The sequence below is a fragment of the Manacus candei genome, unplaced genomic scaffold (assembly GCF_025592945.1).
Source record: "Manacus candei isolate 608988 ecotype Guabito, Panama unplaced genomic scaffold, ASM2559294v1 h1tg000036l, whole genome shotgun sequence".
NCBI classification, from domain to species: domain Eukaryota; kingdom Metazoa; phylum Chordata; class Aves; order Passeriformes; family Pipridae; genus Manacus; species Manacus candei.
The window spans coordinates 1,771,139-1,784,408 of NW_026138084.1; the positions used below are offsets into that span (position 1 = coordinate 1,771,139).

Below are 13,270 nucleotides of genomic sequence, written 5' to 3' on the forward strand. Positions count from 1 at the left end.
AAATCTATGCTTTAATCTCATGGTTTTTAGTTTAAAGTTAATCTGGACATGTCTCCATGCCTTCTTCTAAGCTGGTATAACTGCTGCACCTCAAAGCTCTGAGCTTTGGTGGAGCAGCAGCAGAACTTTTTCAAGTCAATGAACTGAAGCATGCCATCCAATTTTGAACAAATCTTTCCACTGGACCATGTCACAGCTCTCCTAGCAGTTAAAGCTTAAATATTTAGAGATTATGACATTGCCTCCAAAACACATAATTCCTTTCTAAACATCCCCTGGCACAACTTGAGGCTGTTTCCTCTTGTTCTGTCTCTTGTCACTTGGGAAAAGAGACTCGTACCCACCTCACTACATTTAGTTGTGGAGAGTGAAAGTCTCCTCTGAGCCTCCTTTTCTCCAAGCTAAACAACCCCAGCTCCCTCAGCTGCTTCTCACAGGACTTGTTTTCTAATATCAGAACAGCAGGGTAATTTTAATTTTCCATATCTCTCATGGACCATAATCAGAGCAAAGAGAATTCAGGTGATTTTGAAACCTACTGTCTTAATACAGGTGCACTGCTGGAATGCAGATCACACACACTGACCAGCAGCTCATGAGCAACAATTTGGGAATAACTGTGCTAGCATTTTACTCTGTCCACCGTTGGCTATTTATGTAATTTCCCTTAATTCCCTCACAGAATGTCAACTTATTCTGCAAAATCAGAGCCTTCCAGTATAAAGAAACACATCTAGGCTAAAGTACTGCATCAAAAGTGAGAAGTGGCACAAAATCTTCTCCCTGTGGCTGTCCATGCTCAGTTCATGTAGTGACTTTTCAGGTGGTAGTTTTGACATTTCTGCAGCAAATTATCACTGAGGCAAAAGACATCCAACCCCACTGCATTGTCACCAGTGCCCATGGCAAGCCCAAGCCCACAGAAAGGTGACTCTCCTATTTAACATCCAGCTGCAAGTGAACCAAATAATCAATTAGTGCTACTCTGAGAGCAGGTCTAAACAACTGAATATATCTGATATTTTAAAAATGCCAAGTCAATCAGAACCAATACTTAGCCAAAACACAAGGGCAATAGGATTGTGATGAGTACAAGGGATAATCAAGTGCTAATCAGTAGCAAAATCTGTAACCCTGAAGTAATGATAGAGATGCCAGAGCAGTAGTTATTCATTGCCCATCTATAAATCAGCTAGAATATCGTTACCCATTACCTTTTCAAGCCATATGGCCAAAGAAAATTCCTGATTATTATGGTAGATTACAGGACAATCCAATTATTACTCTCAACATAAATACTCCTTGTAATTAATGGGCAGCAGTGCTAAACTCTGCTAACATATTTTCTCCATTAAAACTTAAAAGCAAGTCATGGAAGATTTCGAGCAATCTGGCAACCTCTGCACAATTAGCTGTGCTTCAAAATGGGCTAATGGGTAATTAGCCCATTTTAGATGTGTCCTCTCGATCCGTATGTCCCAGTAATAAATGTAAGTGGTCATGTTTCTATTGTTGTGTGATTATCAAGTATTAAACATTAGTTCACACATCACCCTTATATTTACACTGAGCAATGTAGACATAACTAAAATAGACAAATATTTGGCGTGGGTTTGTAATCCATTGGTGGAGTAAGTGATAATGAAAAACCTCCTCCAGGAAGGAAAAGAAGGAAGCCAGGTCTTCCTGACTCAACGAGAGGATGAGAGTGCAATGCATGTTGCTGGTTTTGTTACTGATTTGGTGTGTTCTGAGACAAAGATCTTAGTAGAGATTGTGAATGGTTTGAATGCAGTGAGCCATACAGGACAGGACAGGGGATTGATTGTTGATGCAGCTGCATTGATGGTCACTTTATTCCTCCTGCAAAAGAAGCCAGCTCACCCTGAGACTTTCTCTAGAAGGTGTTCTCTGGGTTCAATACTCTGGCCACTGTCACCCACTTCAGGGAGTCACCGGAGAAGTCAAAGGAGCCACAGTTTCTTCTTCCAGCTGTTGACTTTCACTGGGGATCTGAGCTGTGGCTGTCCTGGCGAGCAGGGAGTGACACCAGAGAGCACTTGCTCTGCCTCCCCTGGGAGTGCTTCTCTGGCACGTCCCACTGCCGTGAGCCCACCTGCTCTTGGCCCGGCCTGGAGCAAACTGTCAGGAGAGGGGTGCCCAGGGATGCAGATCTCACGCTGAGGGGACACCAAACTGAGCAGGATCCCAGCAACAGGGAGATTCTGACCACTTTCTTTCCCTACACTTCAGAAATTTTGGGGGGAGCTTGGGAACGCTTTGGCACTTTCAAAGCACAGTTCTAAGCACCCCTGTTTGAAACAACTTTCCACTTGGTAACACACATGACCCAGACTCGCTCAGAGGGCTGTCAGGCTCCACTGGCTCACCAGACTTGCTGCTCTCCATTACTTCGTTCAACTTTGGTTCAGTCGGGCTGATGCGGAACCAGCTGAGGGGAACCAACCCCCGGATGGGATCTGCCCGGCACGACCCTCGAGTCTCCGCGGCTGGAAAGGAGTGAATTGGGTCAGGAGGCGTCGTTTCACACTGAGATGAGGGGTCTCAGCCTGCTCCGGCCCCGAGGGGGCTCAGGCGGCCCCCGGGGGCTCAGCCGTGCCCGGGGGGACCCGCGGCTCCCGAGGGGCGGGCAGGAGGCGGGCAGGGGCGGTGCGGGCCCGGCCCCCAGCCCGCTCGGGCGCTGCCGTGCGGGGAGGGCGCGGCGGAGCGGCGGGCGCCGAGCTTTAAATGAACATTAATATCGCTCGGGGAGGGCAGCACCGGCGGCTCGGGACGGGCGGCGGCGACAGCGGCACCTCCAGCTCCTCTTCCTTCTCCTTTTCCTCCGCCGCGGCGGCAGGTAGGTGTGCGCCCTCGAACGCGAACTCCAGCCCTTCCCCGCGGCCCCGAGAGGGGCGGGCGGCGCTCCCCTGCCCCGCGGGGGGACATCGCGGTGCCCCGCGCCCTTCCCGCCGGGATGCCGGGATGCTGAGGTGCTGCCGGGATGCTGAGATGCTGCCGGGATGCTGAGGTGCTGCCGGGGTGCTGGCGGGGGCCGCAGCCGCCCCGGGCGATGGAGGCTGAGGCGGCATCCTCTCGGAGGGCGGCGGAGCCCCTGCGGGGAGCCGAGCGGGGCGCGGAGGGGCCGGGGGCGGCGGGGGTGAATCCCCCCGGGAATGGCCCGGGAAGCGGCCGCCTGTTGCCGCCGCGCTGGCGGCGGTGCGGGAGCGCCGGGCTGGCGGTGACACGGCGGCCACGGGCACGGGCAGCTCTGTTTGGGGTCTGCGGAGCCTTCCCCGGTCCGTGTGCGCCTTCCCACAGCGCTGCCGGTGCGGCGGAGCGGGACCGGCGGGGGTCTGCGGGGTCTGCGGGCGCTCCCGGGAGCGCGGGGCCCCCGCCCCATTCCAACCTGGAACGGCCTCACCTTATTAATAAAAGTTATTTCCAGAAGGTGGAGTGTTTTATTTTCTTTCGTTTGATATTAAATGCGTCCCCGCGCTCTCGGTTTGTCCCCAGCAGGGCGCGGATGTGGAAACACGAAGTGTCAGCCCAATGCTCTGTTTCTGGCTTGTTGGGAATGGATTTAAAGGTTTAGTTATAATTTCAGTTCGTCTGCGGGCTGTGCTCGGTTGCTTTAGGACTCGTTTAAACTGTATTTTCAACAGAGACGAGTGAACTTTAAAGAAAATCAGGTCAGGCATAGATTCCGGGCATCAAACCCTTTCAGGTCCCAGAAATAGCCACAGAAGTAGCGTGACCAATTCTTTTTTCATGCACAAAGCTCTTTCTTTTTTGTTTTGGCTGGAATTTCTGACAGATACCGGAGCTCATCAACTGGATATTTCCAGCTTACTTTAATGAAATAAGCATGCTTTCTAAGCTTGCATTTTTATGCCAATTATGTTAGTCTCCCTTGACTATACGAGGTTTGAGTTTCTGATTGAGCTTGTAGTTCTTAAAATAATAAAGTCTGTTTAGCACAAGGTTTTTCTTTATGCATTTTTAGGGCTTAGATCTGTGGGAAAGTGAGAAAGAAGACGACTGTGATGAAACCTACATTAGCTGTTATGAGGTAAAAAAAATGGATATTAATAGAAAAGGTTCAGAGAGGTTTTATTTCTAATATTCTGCTCTCGAAACGTAGATGTCCTTAAGTTATTGTATCTCTTATAAAGTCTTGAGCAAGAACTGACAAATATTTATTTTACAGTAAGTGGGTCAGATGATAACATCTTCCACTGAATCTCTTACTTCTGTATTGGGCAGCTTTGGTTGCTAAGTAGCTATGAATTTCTAATCCCAAAGTCAATGATGTCATAATGACATCATCACATCCTTTCACTTGATTGATTCTCATAAGAGAACAGTAATAAGATTTGATATACATGTCCCATCTCTTTAATATTCTTTCTCTGCTTCAGGGGATTTCCTGACCTGCCTGGCAAATTCCAGTGAATCACACTGAGCTCTAGTAAAAAGACATTCCTTTTGGAGACGAGGTGGAACATTAAAGGGACAGTGGCTGCTCCTGGTCTTTTCAAAACCTGAGGAACTTGGCAGTTTATGTTTTAAATGTGGAGTTCCGGATATGGAGAGCAGTGATTTAAAGCTTGGAGTTATTAAATTCCTGTGCAGGTGCGAAAGGGACTTGAATTTCAAAGACACTTCAACACCGTTGAGAATCAACTCACTTAATGTGTCGTGTATCTGCTTCAGGCAGGGCAGGGGGCACAGAGAAAACATAGGCTGTTTCAGTTGCCAAAATAAATTTCGTCTCTAATGGTAAATGGATGAAATCCGTCAGAAATTGCCACGTTGATGCCATGTTAAGAGTGGTATTGAATGGTACTGAAGACAGCTCAGAATTATTTTTCTAATTAGGTAACATAATTTAACAATTGATAAACTTGAAGTATTTTAATAGCAGCACTGCCATCGTAGGGAAGTTCATGTAAGAGAGTTTTAAATATTTAGAGTTTATAGAATTGATGGCTTTGGTTTCTTCTGAGGTTAAAGGTACAAATGTTGTCATTTGATGATGATCAGCATGGACTGCTAGTTTTTACAGTTTACTTTTATTGTGTGTGTCAGTATGAGCATGAGTCTGCTTGAATTCTAGGTTGTTGTTTCCCTGATAAATAGTTTTGCTGTTGGGAATTTCTTCATACCCAATGAGTTTGAAATATTCCAGACAGGGCTGTGTGTATTTTAGGTGTGTAAATCTTGCTGTTCCATATGCCTGTGGAAAAGGGAGAAATGAAGCAATTCATACGTGCACTTTGTTGAACATGTAGTTTTGTTTGGTAAAGTTAAAAGCTGAGTCTGTCTCACAACATTCAGAGGCTGCATAAACCGATCTCACTCGATTCACGAGTACTGTAGGTTGCTAAAACGTATTTCAAAAGTAAACAATGATTTGTTAGCATGGACGAGTGGTTAATGTGTTTACTGAAAAAACTGATTGCCGAGGTGGTGCTTCTATTATTGCTGAAGCACTGCAGCGTTGATGGCACTATTAAGTATAACACAGTAGTCATTGAACACGAGGAGTAGGAACAAGTAGGGAGGTGGTGGGAGAAGATGTTTTTGTGTATTCGAATCTATTCACCGCTTAAGTGCAAACCAAGCTCCAGCTGCAAAAAGGAAATTTCTAGATAATCCGTAAGAATTCTGCACTCATCGTCCTATATGCAGTGACAAATTTCCACAAGCTTTAGGTTCTTTCTGGGATGACTCAACTACGGAACAAGTGATTTGGAAAAAAAATATTATCTCTGAAGAGAATCCTTGGTGACAATTTCTTTTCAAGTTATCTTAGGATTTTTCTACTTGCCGTGATTTCTTCTAACTCATGATTGCCTTGAACACTGGAGATGAGAAATGAATTTGGACTTGAGGATATATCTGTGCCTTTCCACTGCGTGTTAGATGGTCATCTGTGACATTTGCATGGTTGTGCTCTAAATGCGGTGACACATTTGGTTACATAAAGTGCAGAAAGCAGAGCACCTCAGAGCCTTCCCGAATGCCTGTAGAGGAAGGTTGATGCTGCAGTTCTGACCTTTGAACAGGCGACGACGGCGGAGACGTGGCCAAATAGAGAAAGAAAAGACGGTGAACGTTCCAAGTCGTGACAGAGCTCACTTAGCACCCAAGGTCTGTCGTTGCAGAGGCTCAGTAAAACAATGGACGAGGCAAGGACAGCAATAGCAGGTGCAATCGTTAGATTTTTGTTGTCTACCGCAAGACTAAACTGTGCTCAGATCACGGGTGAATTATCTGGTATCTGGCTTAAATAAACCACAGTCGAAATGCTTCAGAACTTCCAGCAACCGAGACATTTTGTTCCCCTGCTTCCAGAAGCATGTCCTGTGACTGGCAGTGTGAGGACAGCCAGCGTTTCAGCCCCAACTTCTGCTTCTGTCCTAAGCTCTGTGAGAGAATAGAACGAACTACCAAGTGGATTATTGGAATTTTTTTTTTTAACGTAGATTTTTAAGGGGAAAATAATACCTATAAAATCTGAAACTTTTGCAGGCCACTTTTGTGAGCCTTTTGTAGGGGCAAGACTGGCAGCTGGATGTTCAAAATGTGCTTTGTTCCGTCAGATTGAAAGGTAGTGCGATAAGTAAATGCATCTACATCTGGATCTTCTTTACTGATGGAAAAAAACCTGAACACAGAACACAGACAGGATTTGTCCCTTATACACTAGGAAGGAAAATAACAAAAGTGTGTTTTTGTATGAATATTCTGCCCTCCTTTCTCTAACGAAGGCACTTGAAGAAGGAAAGTCTCACAGCGTGCTATGAACAACAAAGTGTTCTTCTACAAGAAACCCCTCCGGGTTTGTTTAATTGTTTGGTTTGGTGGTTTGCTTGTTTTTAAATTTTTTGCACAAATGCATTTTAATTGTTCAAGATGTGGCCAACGTGCAGCTCGTGAGCCCAGAAGATGCTGCCCACGTCCTCAGCAGGGCTGATGTAATCTGCAAAGCCCGGACTAAAGGCTGCCTCAGTCAGCTGGAACAACATCAGCCTGGGAGGTCATGCTTTGGCTTTTCCCCAAGGAAAAGGACCCAAACCGTGTCATTAACATTCCGATAGCTCGGTGTCGCTCTTCTGATGCACAAGAAAATGCCACTGTTTCAACAGCAGTTCTGCTTTGTTCGGTTAATGACAGCTCTGGTACAAAAGGGCCCTGTGGGTGCAGGGAACCCAGGAGGTGTAACAGGTACAAATCCTCTGCCTTCAGCTGTGATTGATGCAGTGCTTTGAGTAATCGCTTTGGTGCCTCACAAGTCCCGTGCTTGACTTATCTGTAGCAATTCCGATGTGCCACTGTTGTCTGCTTAGGGGAAAAACCCAAAACACTAACACAGAAATAAAACAAGCTGCGAAAAAACCCCTCCAAAAACCCAGCAACAAAACCCCTAAAAGGAATAAAGTCAATCCAGATGTGGTAGCTAACATTATCTATTAGATATGATAAGGCTTCTATTTAAACATATTTGCGGTCACAGAGTCACAGAATATATCGATTATTCCAAAATCACAATAATTTCTGAGAGAGTTCATTGTTCAAGAATAGAAGTTATTTTAAAACCATGAATACATTGATTTACTGAGCTGGAAAACTTTGATTTTATTCCAGTTTTGATCTTCATATTTTTAAAAATGTGATATGTTGAGAGCAAACTTAGTGGTGATTTTAGTCTGAAGCTCTGTCTTAGAGTAATCTTTATTGAAAAATTGAATCTTTTCTGTGTAAAATAACAATTATTTTAATGTGTAATGGAAAACATACAGTGAAAAGTCAGTGCTCTTTCTACCAGTTGTAAAATTGTGTAACAAGAGTAAAATCTAATATAGAACAAAGGAAGAAAAAGTCATGTCAGTGGGGAATAAACACATCACAAAATTTTCTTTTGAAAAACAGATGCTTTCAGTTACCAGTCAATGTATTCCTTTCAACACAAACTAGGAATTTGTAAGGAAATTCTCCCAGTCTGATGTTGAACTCCCCTTGTGCAAGGAATTATGATTTCCCACCTCCCCCTCTTTCTGAAGTAAAATAGATTAAACCGAGCTCCAGATGCAAAGTCTCTCCCCGGAGAAGCTTGTTCAGTGTTTTCACCCCTTCACAGGGGTGGGTGTTGGAGGGGAGAAGTTTGCAGAGTTCGTGCAAACAGTTTTCTTCTGGAACGTGACTTATAATTCGCATTTGAAGGTGGAGGGAGCAAACCATCACCAATCCCCTCTGAACCCCGGGATTAGTTCCTTTGGGGGTTCTGTGGCACAGCTCAGGGAATCAGTTTGACTGGGGGTTGCTTTTGTTTGGGATCTTTTTCCTGGCTGAAATGGGGATTTGGTCTGACAACCGACACGGTGCTCAGAGAGAAAATACTCTCCTCTCTCAAGGTGATGTTGCAATTTAACAACTCCCTTAATTTCAGGCTACAAGTGTTTCCCCACATGACTGTTTTCTCAGAGAAGCCGAGATGAAAGAGGCAGCTGTTTTAAAAACAAGTATCACAGGAATAAAACATGGCCTCCAGTTGTGGCCATAACAAGGGGGGCACTGTTTAGTATTCTTCTCTTCCTCAATTGTTTCTGAAGGCTAATGAAAGCCTAAGGAGACACTCAGACAGTCACACTAGCACAAATCCCTATTATTGCCCTGATTATGAGCCTTGGTGCTGAAATTTTTGCATGCTGCATCTTTGTTGCCTTCTGTAAATGCTACAAATAGCAGGAAGAGATAGATAAAATGACACAGATGCTTTAATTATGATTTGATTACAGAGCAACCAGAGGAGTCTATTCTGAGGAATGTGCAATTAGAGAAAATTCTGAGGACTATCTAACCTTCCAAAATTAAAATTAACTGGGGTTATTTGAACAGGGCTTTAACATTTCTGAAAAAAAAAAAAATAAAATCATTCCTCAAGGATCTTACTGCTCATGTGTGATAGATCCTCTCTAGCTTAGCAGATGGGCTTCAGGGTAACACAATGTCATCTTCCTCAGCTGTGTGTGCTGCTTTGCTTCACCTCACAGTCCCATTTTAGCGTCCCTTGCTGGTCACGTACAGGAGGATGACGCAGAAGCTGCACTTGAGCTGGAAGGAAACAGCCATCCCTGAGTTGAAGCACACGAAAAGGAAGAGCAGTTTAAGCACTCCTGGGTCATCTCTCCATTTCCTCTCTGTGAAAACAGAGTTTTCCCATCTCAACGAGCAGGAAAAGTAGAGTTGTGTGTGGTTGTTGGGCAGGTTCCAAAGGGAAGGCGCAGATGGAAAATTCCATGCCTTTTCCTCTTGCAAACTATTTAATAGCAGGAACCTATATATGATTAAATATGTTAATCTTCTTTGTGGGCTTAAGTGGTACAAATGACTTGAACTTAATTCCATTGATTTCACTGGCTGTCAAACACGAGCAGAATTCAAAATCTGTCCCAGAGCTGAGTAGCAGCCTCCAATGGGAAGACACTGAAATGTTATGGAAGTTGCATTCTGGGGTAGTAATCGTGGCTTTCTTCCCTGTTTTGGACAGGCAGGATCAGCCTGGTGGGGGTGATGTTGGGCCTGCAGTGGGTAGAGCAGAGGGTCACCTGCTGGGCACAGGAACAGTGGGGTGAGGACACGAGCAGGTCGGGAGGCTCTCAGGTTGGGAACTGCACCACGTGGCAGCAGCTGCAAACAAGTCATCTCTCACTTGCTTCTCCTCAATGCTTAACACGTTCCTGTACCAACAGTAGAAGGTTTGGGGTTTTTTAATCCGATTTTCTGCAGAGCCTAATATTAAAATATTTACGCCTTGTGCTTGAAAAATCGTACTTCAAGTGTAATGTCAGCTCTCCAGCCTGAAAGAGCAGGGTCTGCCAGGAGCCCTCCTGGGCTCCAGTTTGGGATGCAGGGTTTGCTTTGGGGCTGGAGTGTGGCAGCAGTGGAAGGGAGAAGGGCTCCTGCTCCAGGGTGCTTTGTGAGACCTGCTATTGCACCGCTCATAGAAACCACGGGAAACTGGGCTTTGCTGCTGCCTGGCAGCTCTGACCATGGCTGGGGGGGTGTGAGAGGGGCCCAGCTGCTTCCATTCATCTCCCTGGTGGGTCTCTACTAATCACTGACCTTGCTTTTGACCTTGCTTACCTTCAACAGCAAGGAATCCAGCTGACCCGACACTGGATGTGGCCAACACAGCTGGTAGATGGGGTCCAAGACACTTAAAGAATTCCTGTTCTTTCCCAACAGGTGCTGAGCACAATTAAAGAACTGAAACAAAGATCAGCTGGATTCAGCAGCCTCTCAGTCTCCTTTGTCAATTGTAAGGACATTTTCTAGTGCAGTGCCTTCTTTGTTTATTTTAACATTTCTTTTTAAGAGCATTCAAACCCTCCAACTTCAAAGTATTTCTGTTCCTACTGACCCACGTGTATTTCCCAGGGGTAAAACCCCTAACCAGCAACTTAGGGATGATTTGTCAAGGGTCACTTTAATAAATCAGGTTATTTATTTTCTGCCTGAAATTCCCTCGTTGGTGACTGAGAGAAACTTTGTATTAAGCTGTGCAAAGCTTAATGAGGTTGCTATAATGCTTTGATGTGGAAATGCTTAAATGCCAGGAAAAAAAAAAAAAAAAAAAAAAAGAAAAAACGAAAAAGTGGTATTATTGATAGAGACAGCTTGCTTAAGGTATCTAGGGACAATTTATATAAACCAAACATAGATTATACTGTAAAGATTATAGATTTTGATAATAGCCCCTTAAAACTTCAATATCAGACTTCATAAAAGGGTCAAAATGAAATTATTTTCTTGAACTCTGCTGCTGATATTTACAAACTCAGTCCTTTATGAAAACAAAGATCTCTGTGGTATCAATTGTAGAGATATTAATATTACAGTAGATGTACGGTAAGATTTTGTTTCCTCATCCCTATTGCAAAGCTGTTCTTCATCAACAAACTTACTAAGCAGACTGCTAATTTTTCTGGAATTAAGAGACTGGAGAGAATTTGCACTATGTTTGTCTCACTTAATGAAGGTGGTTATATAAGAGTTTCTTCCCCTCAGCTGATTGAATTGTATTTCCCCTGCCACTTCTTGCTTTCCATGTTGCTTATAGATTATCAAAACAGAGTTTGCTGCATTTTCTTCTTTTCTTCTTGTATCTTTTCTCAAGGCTTATTAGCACAAAGTAGCTCTGAGCAATGGCTTGGACACCAGAGATTCTGAAAGCCTCAAACAGCCATAATAATGGAGTTGGATGAAGGATGCTGGTTGCCATGGGAACAGTGCATGTGCCACACAAGATAATGTAACTGCTGTAGTGCAGAGATCTGTGCTGCATATTGATTGCAAGATTGCTTGAATTCCTTGGAAATCTTGTGCTTTGTGCTGTGTGTTCCATCCACCCTAGCAAGTGAGAGGAGGTTATCAGCTGGACCTAATCCAGAGAGATTTTGGCAATTTGAAAAAAGTTGGCCTTTGTGTGTGAGGGGGAGAAGGTTCAGAGCTCCTTGAGAGTATTGTCAGGTTCAGAGCCTTTCCCTGTTGAGCTGACAGTGTCCTTCCTCACTGCTGTGTTAAATCAGAGTTAATGAGGTGTTGGAACCAAGGCACAAGGGGTGCCTGCCCTGAGTTAGAAGTGGCAACAGAAGGCCTTAGGAAGCTGAACTCCCACCTGTATAATGTTTCTTATGGTGGCCTGTAACCTGGACACTTGCACAGTGTCACAGTGCCCCACTGCTCTTTTTGGTGTGCTGCTGGAAAGTTCCTTTTTGTTCCAGCTTGTCAAGGACGGATCTAATTAGTGGCATAGCTGTGCAAAATAAGTGTGTGATTAAGAAATATCACACTCACTGACAGCCAGGAGGATGAGGGCAGTGTTGGCCATTTCACCAAGCTGGAGGAAGGTACAATATGCACTTTTTAATTTGGAGGAATTCTGTGTGAGCACGACCACACTTGCTTCTGTTTGTTGGGGGTTTTTTTTGCCAGATTGAGATTCTTTCATAAAAATGAATGAAGCAGGATGGTTTTGCTATAATTCTACAGTCTAAGTTTCTGGGTCTTAGAATGACAAAGATACTCTAGTTGTTGCACCTATATCCCAGATCCTCACCAGCATAAACCAGAAAAGCTCCGTGTGGTGGAAGGCAGTTGGGTCCACTGTTGCTCAGGATGATTGTGCAGATGAGGTAATGCAAATTAAAACTGTCCTTGTAATGTTATCCCCCTGGGAAAGGTGATGCCAGAAACTCTCACTTGCTTTCAGCAGGATTTCTGGCAATTGGCCACTTGTTAGAGGATGACTGTGTAATTATTGACCTTACCAGGCTTTTGGAAATTATGTATATTGTTTCACACCTATCTCACACCGTTTGAATCTCTGGCTGTTTTCTGAATCTGCCTCAAAAGCATCGAAACTTTGAGTTAGTCAGGTTTTCTGTGTCAGCTCTAATAAGATCCTTATCTTGAGGGAGAGATTGGTAACTCAAAATGTATCTAAGGTATTATTTGTCAGAAATGTGTCTGAGAGGACATATTTAGAAATGCTGGGCTACTGTGCCCTCTGGGCATTATTCACAGGTTTTTGTGACTTTGTTCATCAGTATGGGTCATCTCAAATATGGTGCTCAGAGAGTCATTGAATTTATTCTTGACTGCTATTTTTGGGTTTAGATCCAACCATGTCCCAGCAGAGTACCTGGTTTTGTTGCCAATTCAAAACACTTGATTGTATAGGATCAGCTTCTCTGGAGTTCTTCTGGGCTTTTTTTTGTATTGAGATATCTTGGTTTATAACCAAGACATCTGCTTTGTAATGTACAGACAGCTACATTTTAGAACACTTAAAAATAGTAAGGGACTAGTGGCACTGCACTTTGATATGTTTCATTAAAACCATTACTTTTTCATTTTTTTGGTAACACTTTAATGTTTTCTTGGTTTCTGTAACAATTCATGGGTGAAATCCTTACTCTTGGTAGAAACAAAATATATGTTGAATTTAGTGAGTGAACTAATTAGTGAACTTGGACATCAGACATTGCTTTGGTGTTAGGAGTCCTTCTTCAGTGGAACCTGACTCTATTGATGTCCATCATCCTCCAGTTTGGCCAAGCCTTGTGGCTGCACTGTTTGGAGCAGTGCCTCACATGCCCTGTGGTCCTTTTCTTGTGCCCAGGAAGACCAGGGACTTCTTCCAGGTGTCCAGGGATCAGCCTGTCAGCTTTGCAAGTGCATGTATGTGCATAAACACACA

At 44.3% G+C, this 13,270-nt stretch overlaps 1 protein-coding gene across 3 annotated transcripts in view; it reads left to right on the forward strand.

Annotated features, from left to right (window-relative positions):
- The first annotated feature begins 2,680 nt into the window (after window positions 1-2,680).
- Window positions 2,681-13,270, forward strand: part of SLC6A1 (solute carrier family 6 member 1) — a 59,870-nt gene continuing 49,280 nt past the window's right edge. The window contains exons 1-2 of one of the 3 annotated variants that reach the window (XM_051793289.1): window positions 2,681-2,860; window positions 10,255-10,327. The gene's annotated coding sequence lies outside the window, so the exon portion shown is untranslated. Of the gene's footprint in view, window positions 2,861-4,508; window positions 4,636-10,254; window positions 10,328-13,270 lie in introns of those variants that run through there. The other 2 variants (XM_051793288.1, XM_051793291.1) reach the window with 2 other exon arrangements.